Source organism: Pituophis catenifer, unplaced genomic scaffold (genome assembly GCF_029215685.1).
Source record: "Pituophis catenifer annectens isolate HBS135680 unplaced genomic scaffold, rPitCat1.0.hap2 SCAF_9, whole genome shotgun sequence".
Lineage (NCBI taxonomy): Eukaryota > Metazoa > Chordata > Lepidosauria > Squamata > Colubridae > Pituophis > Pituophis catenifer.
In genome coordinates, this window is record NW_027256889.1 from 11,296,231 (window position 1) to 11,309,267 (window position 13,037).

At 41.6% G+C, this 13,037-nt stretch overlaps 1 protein-coding gene across 3 annotated transcripts in view; it reads right to left on the reverse strand.

Moving 5' to 3' along the window:
* SCMH1 (Scm polycomb group protein homolog 1) overlaps nt 1-7,358 on the reverse strand; it is a 53,271-nt gene extending 45,913 nt beyond the window's left edge. For all 3 annotated transcript variants that reach the window (XM_070949500.1, XM_070949501.1, XM_070949499.1), the window contains exons 1-2: nt 7,272-7,358; nt 1,795-1,859 (exon numbers count right to left, since the gene is read on the reverse strand). The gene's annotated coding sequence lies outside the window, so the exon portion shown is untranslated. The remainder of the gene's footprint in view (nt 1-1,794; nt 1,860-7,271) is intronic.
* Between the last annotated feature and the right edge of the window lie 5,679 nt (nt 7,359-13,037).

A 13,037-nucleotide genomic window follows, 5' to 3' on the forward strand; every position in this document is an offset into this window, starting at 1 on the left:
CTGTTTGTCGGAAATACCAGTTCGGATGAACCGGTAGCTTTTTTTTTTTTCTACTGGTTTGCCCGAACTGGTGTGAACCGGTAGCATTTCACCCCTGGAAAGAAGGATCTTACTTAGCAGAAGATGACTATACATTCTAAGAAAGGAAAACAAGCTTGGTTCCTTTCTCACTGTTGATGTTAAAGAATGAGATCATGTGCAAGATTCAGGATTCATGAGCTTTAACAAATTCCACTACAGCAATTACTGCGTGCACTTGGAAAGACCATCTCTCTGACCCTCTCTTCTCTCACTGCCAATACCAACACCGCATTAGGAGAAGCCCTGCTTTATGTCTGCTCACAACGTGCTCAATGGGACAACAGAGAATAGTTCCAGCAATTCATTACTCAGTACAGTTCCCTAGATACAGTTATCACAAAGAACTGGGAGCCTCCTGTAATTTCTGGCACAGAGTCAGATGCCTCCAATAGTAGAGAAGCTGAGCTTGTGTGTGTATACATATTATTCTGAATGGGAGAAGACTAACGTACTCACACGGTCACAGGGGCCTATCAGAGTTGGAGGGTGAGGGGAACCACACAGCATGAAGAGATTCCTGGACTGCTTTGCTCTTGTAGACCCAAGAGCAAAACAGAGCAGGAGCCAACTTTTTTGAAAGAGTACAGCAGTGGAGAGATAGAGAGAGAGAGAGTAACCTCCAAGAAAGTGTGAGAATTCAATTTATTCTGATCCCTAGAAGACACTAAAGTTGTTAACCATTTTCAGATTAGAAATAACTGGGGAAGTAAAAGCTGTGAATTCTAATTAGGAGATGTTCCCTTGTCTGCACATATTCTTGCAGATCAAGGGTAGAAAGGGAGTGGGGGAGGTGGGGGGTTGCGTTAAAACACATTTTAAAACTTTGCCTTGTTCTGAGAGGAAGAAAAAAGCATTTCCTTTATACCTGAATATCAAATACTCACTAAACATTCTAAAAATATGATAAAAATATCTATATTTTGCTGAGCATTAGAAGAATCAAGGGCGCATGAACCCAATACTTCATTTGGACAAATGTATATTTTTCAGCACTTTAAAGTGGGCCTCAATCAAATAACAATACAGTTATGAAATGTATTTATGAAACACTGTTTTAGCTTGTGTTTTACATTTGTTACATTTTGTTAGTGTGTTAATAAACTTTTCACTGTTTTACATTTGTTACATTTTGTTAGTGTGTTAATAAACTTTTCACTGTTCCTTGTAAGCTGCCCTGAGGTTCAGGGAAAGACTGGCAATTATATTTTCTAAATAAATAAATAAATAAATAAATAAATAGAAATTGACATTAAGACATATTTAATGTAACTGCCTGGTTTCAAGAGAGCCAGTTTGGTTTTGTGGTTAAGATATCAAGACTAGAAACTGGGAGACGGTGAGTTCTAATCCTGCTTTAAGTATGAAAATCAGCTGGGTGGCCAGTCATTCTCTCTCAAAATAAACCCACTGCACAGAATTGTTGTTGTGGGGAAAATAGGAGGAAGGAGTCTGCCACCTTGAGTTGTATGTGGAAAAAAAGGTAGGGTAATAATAATAAAAGAGATAGCTTTGCCAATTTAAAAAATGCAAATCACAAAATAATCTTAACTGATTTATCAGTTAGGTCGTCTTTGTAGAATAATCAGTGTTTGGTCACAAGACTTTAAAGTGATAGACCTCCCAAGATATTTCATCTCTAAATTTGACAGAAAGCAGAAGGATTTTGCAACATCTGAAGCATCTCAGGAAAATCCATCAAAAATATATACTAACCAGATAGGCAGCCTTCAGCAACATTGCAAATGGCCAGTCTTAGGAGAGGAAGCCACGCCTACTTCCTGTGAAATGGAGACAAAAGGGAAAGATAATTCACAATTAATGGAAAGTGTTAAGTCTCACTTTTAGCAGTTCAGTTTATTTTCCTTTTCACTTTGCTTTCTGGATAAAAAAACATCTTTGGAAGCCCTGGGTACTTAACCCTATATCATGATCATGATAATCATTTTAACTATTGTCTATCCACTGCAGGATGAAAGCCTCTTCCACATGTTTCCAACCAATATGGTCTTCGACTTTCCTTTGCCAATTGGGCCCACAATACTTGCTGATGTTGTCGATCCATCTTGCTTTAGGTCTCCTTCGTGGATGCTTTTTACCAGGTGGGATCCATTCTTTGACTGCCTTGGTCCACCTGCCGTCAGTTCTTCTTGCTATGTGACCAGCCCATTTCCATTTCAATTCTTTTACCCTCTTGATGATATCGTATATATTTTTGTTTGTTCTCTAATCCATGTGCAGGTCTTTCTATCTTGTCTTGTAATGCCCAGCATGTATCTTTCCTATCTATGGTATAAATACTGGGTTTACAACATTGAGTCTTCCCTCTGGCTCTGCAGACTATCAGCAAAGCCACTGGAAGGCACAAAATCATCTACTATATATTAAAGTGAGATGCTTAAATATCTTGGGAGCTAACTCATGGTTTACATGTAATCTACACACACACAGAGAGAGAGAGAGAGAGAGGGGGGGGGGAGGGAGGGAGGGAGGGAGGGAGACCCTCTGTCTTTTCTCTTATTGTGAGTAGTTTGGAAATCATTCTTTTCCACAAAGAATTTAATTCCCACCCCAGCCCATTTCCCAATGCAACAGCTATAGGTTATTTTTTTTAAAAAAAACATCAATCACACATTATCTCAAGCTATGTGACAAATGTTACATCTAACTTGGCTTAGACTGAGCACCTTTAAGTGCCACTTAATCAAGGTAGGATTCTTAGGGGTCATTCAAATAATGTTTCAACTGTTCATGAATGCAAGAACATAAAGCAGGAGATGGGGAAGGAATGCCAGACTTCTGGCGGATCTAATCCAGCCGTCTTTTCTGCATAGGAGACAGTCCAAATCTCCTCTGCTGTTTTCCTCACCAGCAAGTGCAGAACCCATTAATGATTATAGCCAACCAAAGGCAATCCCCCCTCTACGAGTTTCTCTTTTCAGAAACAAGCCTCATTGGCCATGACTTAATTTACTGAATAATGCATTGTACAAAAAGATAGTTTTGCCTGCCCTAAAACTGCCCAGTTTACTTGGTGGCTCAATGACTAAGTTGCTGAGCATGTCGATCGAAAGGTTGGCAACTCAGCGTTTCGAATCCCTAGTGCCACGTAATGGGGTGAGCTCCCGTTACTTGTCCCAGTTCGAAAGCACGTAAAAAATGCAAGTAGAAAAATAGGGACCACCTTTGATGGGAAGGTAATAGCGTTCCATGCACCTTTGGCATTTAGTCCTGCCGGCCACATGACCATGGAGATGTCTTTGGACAGCGCTGGCTCTTTGGCTTTGAAATGGAGATGAGCACTGCCCCCTAGAGTCAGGAACGACTAGCACATATGTGCGAGGGGAATCTTTGCCTTTACCTCAGGGGTGAAATGCTCTGAAGTCTGCTACTGGTTCGCTTTGCATGCACATGCACAGTGTGTGCCAAATGCACACTTTGCACACATGCATGCGCAGTGTGTCCCAAACACGTGCTTAGCATGCATGCGCATCGCAGGTGATACCACGCAGTGCTGAAAAAAGAGGATTAAGAAGCCTTTTCTAAGGTAAGTAGAACAGCGAGGGGGGAGACAGCTGTCCTGCGTGATTTAGATTTGCTAGAAAGCAGGATTTCCTGCTTTCTAGCGAATATAAATTGCGTGGCACAGCTGATCATCGGAAATACCGGTTCGCCTGAACCAGTAGCATTTTTTTACTACTGGTTCACCTGAACTGGTAGCTTTTATTACTACCGGTTCGGGCGAACCGGTCTGATCTCATAGCATTTCACCTCTGCTTTACCTAGTAGTTCTTATATTATGAAAAAGAAAGGAAAGGTTCTCCCTAGTAAGTCTCTGCAGCATGCATAAATATGTACATTAAGGATGGACAATCTATTGGCTTCAAGATTTTTTGAAATACAATTCCTGTAATTTAACCACTGGCCAGACTGCCACAGAAGTGTAGTCCCAAAGCCTCTGGAGAATGGTATACACAGGTGACAATTTTGCAACACTGCAATGTTCCCCTCATAGTCTATTTCAGATTTAAACTCCCCACAAAACCCATTCCAAGTTAATTTGAGTTTGAGCACTCACAGCCTTATATTAAAGAGAGTTATTACTTTTGGTTTTATTGTACAGGGACAAGTAAACTATTTTGTGAGCTTAACTTTAAGAACAAAACAATCAGAACTGACACTAATCTACAGAATCACCTCAGTCTAAACTGAATGCTAGAAGCAGATACCTCAGCATTGTTTCATTTAATCCAGGGATCAAGTTTTATATCTCTTTCCAACGTGAAATTAAATTATATAAAACACAAGAGGCATTTTAATAGCAAGGGCTTTAGATAGTTTTATTTCAGCGAATGTAACCACAGCTACCTTCCAATATTTGGGCTCAGAAGGCAAGTCTTCCATCTGAGAATCTGTAACTTGTTCAAGATTTGCTTTTTCTTCTGAAAAATAAACCACAACCGAAAATCACAGCTTTTCTTGATGAAAAGATAGGTTTTCCATTGTCTTGTTTAAACTGCCCTTTCTTATAAAGCAATTTCATTTTGAACTGTGCTTAGTGGTCTGGAAAACAAATTGTTCATTTTCTTCTTTCACAGCATGATAGACGGAGTTCCACATTTAAAAAAAAATATTTATCTCTCCTTATGGAATTTAAGGCAACCTGCATAAGGTTTCCAGATAATCTCCCATCCATTTGCCAACCAGATTAAAACCTCCTTATCTTCAGCAAGGCAGCTGCATCGGGTACCTCCAAACAATTCATAATTTTAAAAAATTCTATTTAGAGTGAGTGGAAAAAGCTGAGGGAAGATTTTGAGGAAAAAAATGGCCAGGCAAGGAAAAAGAGGATCTCTTCTTTATGCAAAATGGCAAAACAATTGAGATCAAAATCTCATTATATCCTTTTTTTTATAGATATATTTGGCACTTTAACTATATATTCACTGTGCATCACTAAATCAGAAAAAGGTTCAGTCATGCAATAGCTTCAAACATCTGAACTACAAAATGGATGATTGTCCATCCAATTGTATGGCCTTCATTTCAGTAATATGGAATTGTCTCAGGAAGAATAGCTACCCCTTTAGGCCTCTTTTAATATTTATGTTTAGCCAACACCAATCCTTTCGTTGAGAGATTACATGTACCCTGTTCCTGACAGGTAAGACAAATTTACAGTTGAATGAATAACCATCAAGACAGAGCAAATTAAAGGCCAAGCAAGTTTTAAAAATCAAAGGGACTACTAAATCTAGCCTATCAAGGGAATATACCACAGACCACTGTTAATAGAGCTCTTTACCATAGACGTACCCCGGACTTAAAATAGCTTTTGAAAAGTAAGTCCCTTTCTATGTGGATGAATGTAGAAACTTTATTTTGCACATCAATCTATTTCTAAAAGAAAATACTGCCATCCATCAGTGATATTTTTGGCTGAAATTCAAACATGTAAGGCACATTTAAAATTAAGCATCAGGAAAAAAACCAAAACCCAGAGTTTAAATTTCAAAAAGTAACCATGATACGGGCATCAAAACTGTAACAATCCGAAATATATGCACACACATCTGTAAACAAAATGGCTGAGTTCATACAACACGTTTAAACAATTCTGTTCCAAACTAGTGCCTGCATTCATACAGCATGCTAAGCTTGGCTGCCTGTAATGCTGATTAGTTTTCTGCAGATTAGTGTGTTTTGTTAACCCAGACCATTGGGTTAGTTGACAGTTGAAAATATTATGCAAAGCCACAAAATGGATTATCTGGTTTGTGAAGTGGCCAATTCAAGTTAAATCTGCAGAAGTGTGTTTGTGTGTGTGTGTGTGTGTTTGTGTGTGTGTGTGTGAGAGAGAGACCTATTTTTTTCCAGTAACTAGAATTGTTACTGTATTAGTATTATTACATTTATTATGGCTGCCCACTCCAGACAATTCTGGGTGGCTTACACTTGCCAAATGCTTCCCAAGAGGGAGATAATTCACTTAATAATAAAGTTGGATTTTTATTTTTTTAAAAAAGAACCAAGTTAAAATCATATTTCCTCTATTTATTCTTAGGATGCCTTTGTACCCCGAAGGCCGCTTTCCTCAGTAAACCCCCGTCCATCATTTTAATCACAAGAAAGAAAGCCCAAAGCATGCATCTGACTATCCCAAATTGCTTTTTGGTGGGGCGGGGGAAACAAACATCAAACACTTAGGGAAGGTTTCTGATGAATCTCTGAATATCCCAGAGCCAGGTAGAGGATAAGAGAGGAACCAGAGGGGAATCCTAATCACAGAGGAACAAATCAGGAGGGGGGGGGGCAAAAAAAAAAAAAGAAAGGATTCAAGAAATCTATTAGGAAGAGACAAATTTTATCCTAACTCCTGATTTCTGCAGCAGGAAAGAAAAGTGACTCCAGAAAGCCCACCATGAAAAACAACTCCCCCTTGTCCTGCTTTCATGTCACCCCCCCATTTCTTGCTTCCCCTTCCCCTTCATTTAGCAACCCTGGCCCACAGCTTCCCCCTTTCCACCCCCTCACCCACCGCCCCCATCAGGCTCCTTTCCAGGACCCCTAAATCATCCCCCCCTCAAATTGCATCCCAGGACAGCCCCTTCACACGTGCCTCCATTTGGTGGGGCCTCCTTCCCCAAAGGAGCGCCCCTCCAGATGGGGCTGCCCCTTCAGATCCTCCCTGGGGTCTGTGGGGGGGGTCTCTCTTGGGGGGACCTTCCCCTCCCCCCTTCTCCCCCCCCTCAGGAAAGGAGGCCATGGTGCCTCAGGATGCCCCACAGAAGGCCAGGCGAGGAAGAAAGGCTCGGCTTCCCCCCCTATAAGACGAGGCGAAGGAGCCAGAGCAGACCCCCCGTCCGAGGAAGCGAGGGGCTGCCCCCCCCGAGGCAGGGACCCCCTCATCATCCCCTCTCACACCACCCACTCACACCACACCACAGGCATCGCTCAAGCGAGGGAAGCGCCCACCCCGCAGGCCCATCCGCGGCGGCCGGGGAGAAGGAGCCAACCAAGCCCGCCGAAGAGAGAACGGGCCGGCCGCTGTCACTCAGCCAGGATGGCCCGGGCTGCCCCAGGAGGGCTGGGCCTACGCGGGGCGGAGGCGTCCCGTACCCGGCGGCCAGGCCGCCTCCGCCTCCTTGAGCTCGTGTTTCCCCACGCGGCGGCCTCCTCGCCCGCGGGCTCACCTGCGGCCGAGCGCCGGGCTGCTTCAGTCCCTCGCCGCCGTTATCGCCGCCGCCGCCGCCGCCATGTTCCGAAGCGCAGGGAGGTGGGGAAGGGGAGGGACGGGGAAAGAAGCCGCCTGCCCGGCCCGACGCCGCCCCCTGCCGCCTGAGGAGGCGCTGGGGAGGCCGGCCTGAGGGATGCCAGGCCCGGGCCTCTGCGGGGCAGGCGAGCTACGCGAAGGGCCCGAGCGGCCAAGCGGAACGGGCTCGTTTCCCCGTTTCTCTCGCTTTGGAGGTGGCTGCCCCCGCTATTGTTCGCGGAGGCTCGGGAGAAGGCCGGGCCCTTCTTTCCGTTTGGGTCCCCCTTTTTATTGGAATGTTATAAATCTCGATCCAAATCTTGTTACTAAAAGTGCAGATTTCAGCGCAGGAGTGTTTGTATACACACACACGCACATATACATATGAAATATATATGAAATCTATCTATCGATCGATCGATCTATCGATCGATAGATCGATCGAACGAACTAACTAACTAACTAACTAACTAACTAACTATAACTATCATCTATAAGTTTGGGATATATAATATATCTATATGTATATATACATATACATATACATATACATATACATATACATATACATATACATATCCCAAACACCCACCCACGTGTGTGTATATATATATGTGTATATATGTATGTATCATCTCTTTATCTATCTATGGTTCTTCCCTCAGTCCCCCAATCTTACTGTAACATTATAACTCTTGAGCCAGTGGATATTTCAGTGCAGATTTCAGTGCAAGAATATTTTAAGTTTAGGGTTTTTTTTTATTGTAATGTTTAAAGGTTGATCCATTGTATTACTTTAATGAAGGTCTCGATGCAGTAATATTTAAATTTGGCGTGGTCCTCTCTTTTATTGGAATGTTACGGAGTAAATCTTGACCCGTTGTATTATTTCAGCGCACATTTTAACGTTCAGGTTTGGTGGTATTTCTTTCCTCTTTTATTGTAATGTTATAAATCTCAATGCATTGTATTATTTCAATACAGATTTCAGTGCAGAAATATTTAAATTTGGTGGATTTTTTTTTGGGGGGGGCGGTGGAGATCTATAGATAGACTTGTATCTGTTGCCTTCCCTGTGTTTTTCCTGAACATACCTAATATTCCTTCCTACTCCTGTTTTTCCCACAACAATAATCCTGTGAGGTGGGTTGGGCTGAGAGAGTGTGACTGGTCCACACAGGCTGCTTTCATGGACTAGAATTCACCATCTCCTGGTTTCTTACCTGGTGCCTTAATCACTGGACCTATGAAGAGCCAAACATAAATTTGGGACATCCCTGTGGCTATCTATGATGGGTGGTCCAGAATCAGCTAAGGATGCTTGTATGTACTGTATATCAACATGAATATAGGTGACCCTTCCCTTAGCTGTATTCTGAATCAGGGTAGAATCAATGTGTTGCAAGAGTGACTGGCATCAAGTTTTAGCCTTTATGTCTGCACATAGGGCTGTGGAAGGCCCCTTCTCCCAGGATTATGGTACCATTCCCTGCAACAATCTTATAGAAAAGACCTCTGGCAGCCCAATCCTCTGTTCAGTGCGGGACCTGCTCAAGTTACTGAACACAGAACAAGAGATGGATGATTTTGCTCTCTGAGAATTTGAAGAAAAATTAATAGTTTTCAAGCTGTTCTATTTTTACTAAGTGATGATTATAACATTGTCTTGACAATAACTGACCTACTTGAGAGATGTTTGAAGTATTGATGTTAAAAATAAATCAATATTTCATGTAGGGAAAATGCGTACATTGCTACATACCTAATATAAACTTTACATGTGTTTAGAGGAGAAAATGATTGATTTATTGAAAGATTAGATTTATATGCTGCCTTTCAGGAGCTCAAGGCAACATACATAGCACTTCCTCCTTTCTTTCCTGTGAAGTAGGTTGGGCTGAGAGAGAATAACTGGTCCAAAGTAAAAACTATAGAATATAGAGAATTAACAATGTCAAATGCAGTTAACTTAATTTAAATAGCTTTTACATTAAATGTAATTTAATATTTGTTTGGTCCTGCCTGCTTTCTGAATCCATCAAAAAGGCCGTTCAGATACCATTAGGCCTTAAAATTTGGTTAAAGTTAATGAGAAACCCCCCCCAATCACTTTCTACCACAACTCTGGAAGGTACCTCATGATTTATGGTTTTATAAAAAAAAATCATCCACTTTGACACTGTGTGTGTGTGTGTGTGTGTGTGTGTGTGTGTGCGCGCGCGTGTGTGCCATTATGGATCTGACTTGTAGGAAAAAGGTAGTAATAATAAGCCACTTTTTTTTTTCATGGAGTTCCCTATGTAATCATCACTAAGATCTCTTTAGGTCAAAGATCCATATAATCAGAAGAACTAATTCACTTAACCACAAAAGAAACGGAAAAGAGCAAATTAAAAAAAAAAAGAATAATACAATTAAAATTAATCAACTGACATTAAATACTAAAAAAAACCTCAAGCTAGTATACCCAGGAGCAGACGTAATCACTTATTAATGAGACAAAGCCAGACTATAAGCCCCCTTACGGTGATTTCAGTTGAGCAAAACTTGGCTACCCTTCTTGAAATTTCAGTCGACTGTTGTGAAATTCTCACTTGACCCATGCAGATGGTTAACTAGCCGAAGCATTAATATGTCAAAGCTTTCGTTTTGTAGAAGAGGTATCCCAATAGTGCATGGAAGACTGGTTCAATTGTCTGCTTTGGACAGGGGCAGCGACAATCTTCTAAGCCCATGTTCTGTCTCTTTTCTACTACTGGGAGGGCAGGGCTTTGAGACTAGCCAGAGAAAAGGCTATTCTGTGAAGAACAGGATGGAATATTTGTAAGATAATTAGCAGGGGTGAAGGGTCTTCTGAGCAATCCATCTTTATATTAATGAGGAGTTTGCTTCCATGTCAACAGCCGATATCTTGATATGCTTTAGGCAGTGTTGTGTATTAAATGTGAAGCTCCAGAAGCTTAAAATGGAAGGGATACCTTCCTTATGCAAAAGATCTGACACAAAGAAAGGGAAGTCTTTATGTGCCATGTGTATATCTTGGTGCTGTTTGGGCTAGCACTTCCTAAGGAAAAGAGCATTTAGCAACAGCTGGGAAATCTGTTCCAGTCCCTTACAGCTCAGCCTCCATCTGTGCTTGTAACTGTCGAGGGCCTGCAAATACATGCATGTGTGTGCGTGTGTGTGTATGGAGAGACACGTTTCAGTGCAAAGAAGCTGGTTGGGTCCCATTCTCCAACTCGGGTCTGTTCCTAGTTTCTTTCTGCTGTCTTTTTTGTGAGGCCCATGAAAAAAAAAAGAAAAGAAAAGAAAAGAAAGGAAGTACACATTGAATTTTGTTCAGAGACCCCCTCAAGAATCTGTCTGCAACAGGGAGAAAATTATTCTGTTTATGTATCTTGAATCCAAGTGCTCCATATGGAAATATGTAATCACTGAGATTTACAGCTTGGTTGTCTCAGAGGCTTGCAAGTGAGTAAAAGTACTATACAAATAACCCTTGTCCCAAAGGAACAGAATCACAAGTAGCAAAAGAAAAGAGGTAGCGTGTGTTTGTGTGTGTGTGTGTGTGTATGGGAATGGGGTGGGGGTCGGTGAACAAAAGAAAATGAGAAAAATGGAAAAATAAAGTAGTAGAATTAAAGTAGTTCCAGGTAATTCAGACAGCCATGAAGTCAAAGAGAATTTATAATTCTCTTTGTTTCACCCTCGGAAAATGTTTTCTGCTCCCCTGGGAATGTATATTTTAATGGCAAGCACAGATGTCCCTCATGCAGCAATTTTCTCTCACTTTCCAAAGATGTGTTAATTTTCTGCATTCGTGGCCCTACTGTTAAATTAAAACTTGCAGCAAGACAAAAATTAGTTCTTAAAAATTAGCAACTCCCTACCCCCACCCGCGGTAGAGGTTTTCGTTTCTTAGGAGAAGCCAGATACAGAAATAACTAACTCAGGCATTCTGGATTGGCAGTCCTTTATGTCAACTTTCACTCTTGTCGAAGTTTATTCAACATTAAAAGAGAAAAGCTTTTAAATGATTGGTTTCCCTTTTGTCACATTTTTGCAGTATCAGAAGTGGGAATACTGTATTGCAAACCTCTATCATTTTGCTTTGTTGACTCAGCCTTCCATCCTTCTGAGGTCGGTAAAATGAGGTCCCAGATTGTTGTGGGCAACATGTAAACCGCTTAGAGAGGGCTGTAAAGCACTGTAAAGCGGTATATAAGTCTAAGTGCTATTGCTATTGCTATTCTTCAACCAGGAGTGAAATATTAACTAGGATTCATGAACCAGAAGCAAGCAAATATTGAGAGAAAGTGGGCCCGTTTGGGTTTTCTAGATTATGTCACAGTTTTCCAAAATGGCTCTCACAGAGAGATCTTACTTATTCCAAGAAGGTTGGGTACAATCTGACATGAGCACCAAAAGGAAAACTGACATGGTTGGTTCTCCTCTCCCCTCTTCAACTAGGACGTTTTTTTTTAAAACCACCCTGGGTTTTCAATCAGAATAGAGCTGGAAGGAGCATGGAGATCTTCTATCTAGTCAATCCCATTGCTCAAGCAGAAGATCCTATACCATCTCAGACAAGTGACTGTCCAGTCTCTTAAAAACCTCCAACGATGAAGCACCCACAACTTCTAACGGCAAGCTGTTCCACTGGTTAATTGTCCTTACTGTTAGGAAGTTTCTCCTTCATCCCAGGTTGTTTCTCTCCTGGATTAGTTTCCATCCATTGTTTCTTCTCCTGCCCTTTGGTGCTTTGGAAAATAAGTTGACCCTCTCCTCTTTGTGACAGTCTCTCAAATGTTTGTATTTGAGAGGCTGCCCCAAACGCAACTATTTGTAGTTGCATTTGTGTCCCCCCCCCCGGGCAAGGCGTTGAATGAGCCAAGGTGGCGCAGTGGTTAGAGTGCAATACTGCAGCTACTTTGGCTGGCTGCTAGTTCAGCAGATCAGCGGATCAAATCTCACCAGCTCAAGATTGACTCAGCCTTCCATCCTTCCGAGGTGGGTAAAATGAGGACCCAGATTGTTGGGGGCAATATGCTATTTAGTATACTGTCTTTGGTGTAAGCCGCTCAGAGTCCTCGGAGAGTGGGCGGCATAGAAATATGACATAATAATAATAATAATAATAACAACAACAACAACAACAACAACAACCCCAATTTGCTGTAACTACAGGTGATCCTGGAAAGTAACACAGAGGAAAACATGCATAGGATTTCATTGAAGTGTCATCAGAAGAAGCCAAGAAATTAATCTTTAGGCACCTTTGACATGAATTGACTGTTCATTGCAAGATCCACTCAAACACCAGAAGAGACCATGTTCTACAAAACTCTCCTGAAATCATGCAACCCTATTTGGAATGTTAATGATGATAGAAATCTTTCATATCTTACAAAACAAGAATTAAGATAGGGAATTTAAAGGTCAGGCATTTTTCCAAATTCTTGGAATTGCAATTTTATGCCATCAGAGGAGGAAGGATGGATTAAAATTATAATTGTTAAATAAAATGAGCTGCAGTTACAATGGATGAACTCAGGAGTGAAATCCAGCAGGTTCTGACAAGTTCTGGAGAACCAGTAGCAGAAATTTTGAGTAGTTCGGAGAACAGGCAAATACCACCTCTGGCTGGCCCCAGAGTGGGGTGAGAATGGAGATTTTGCAATATCCTTCCCCTGGAGTCGGGTGGGAA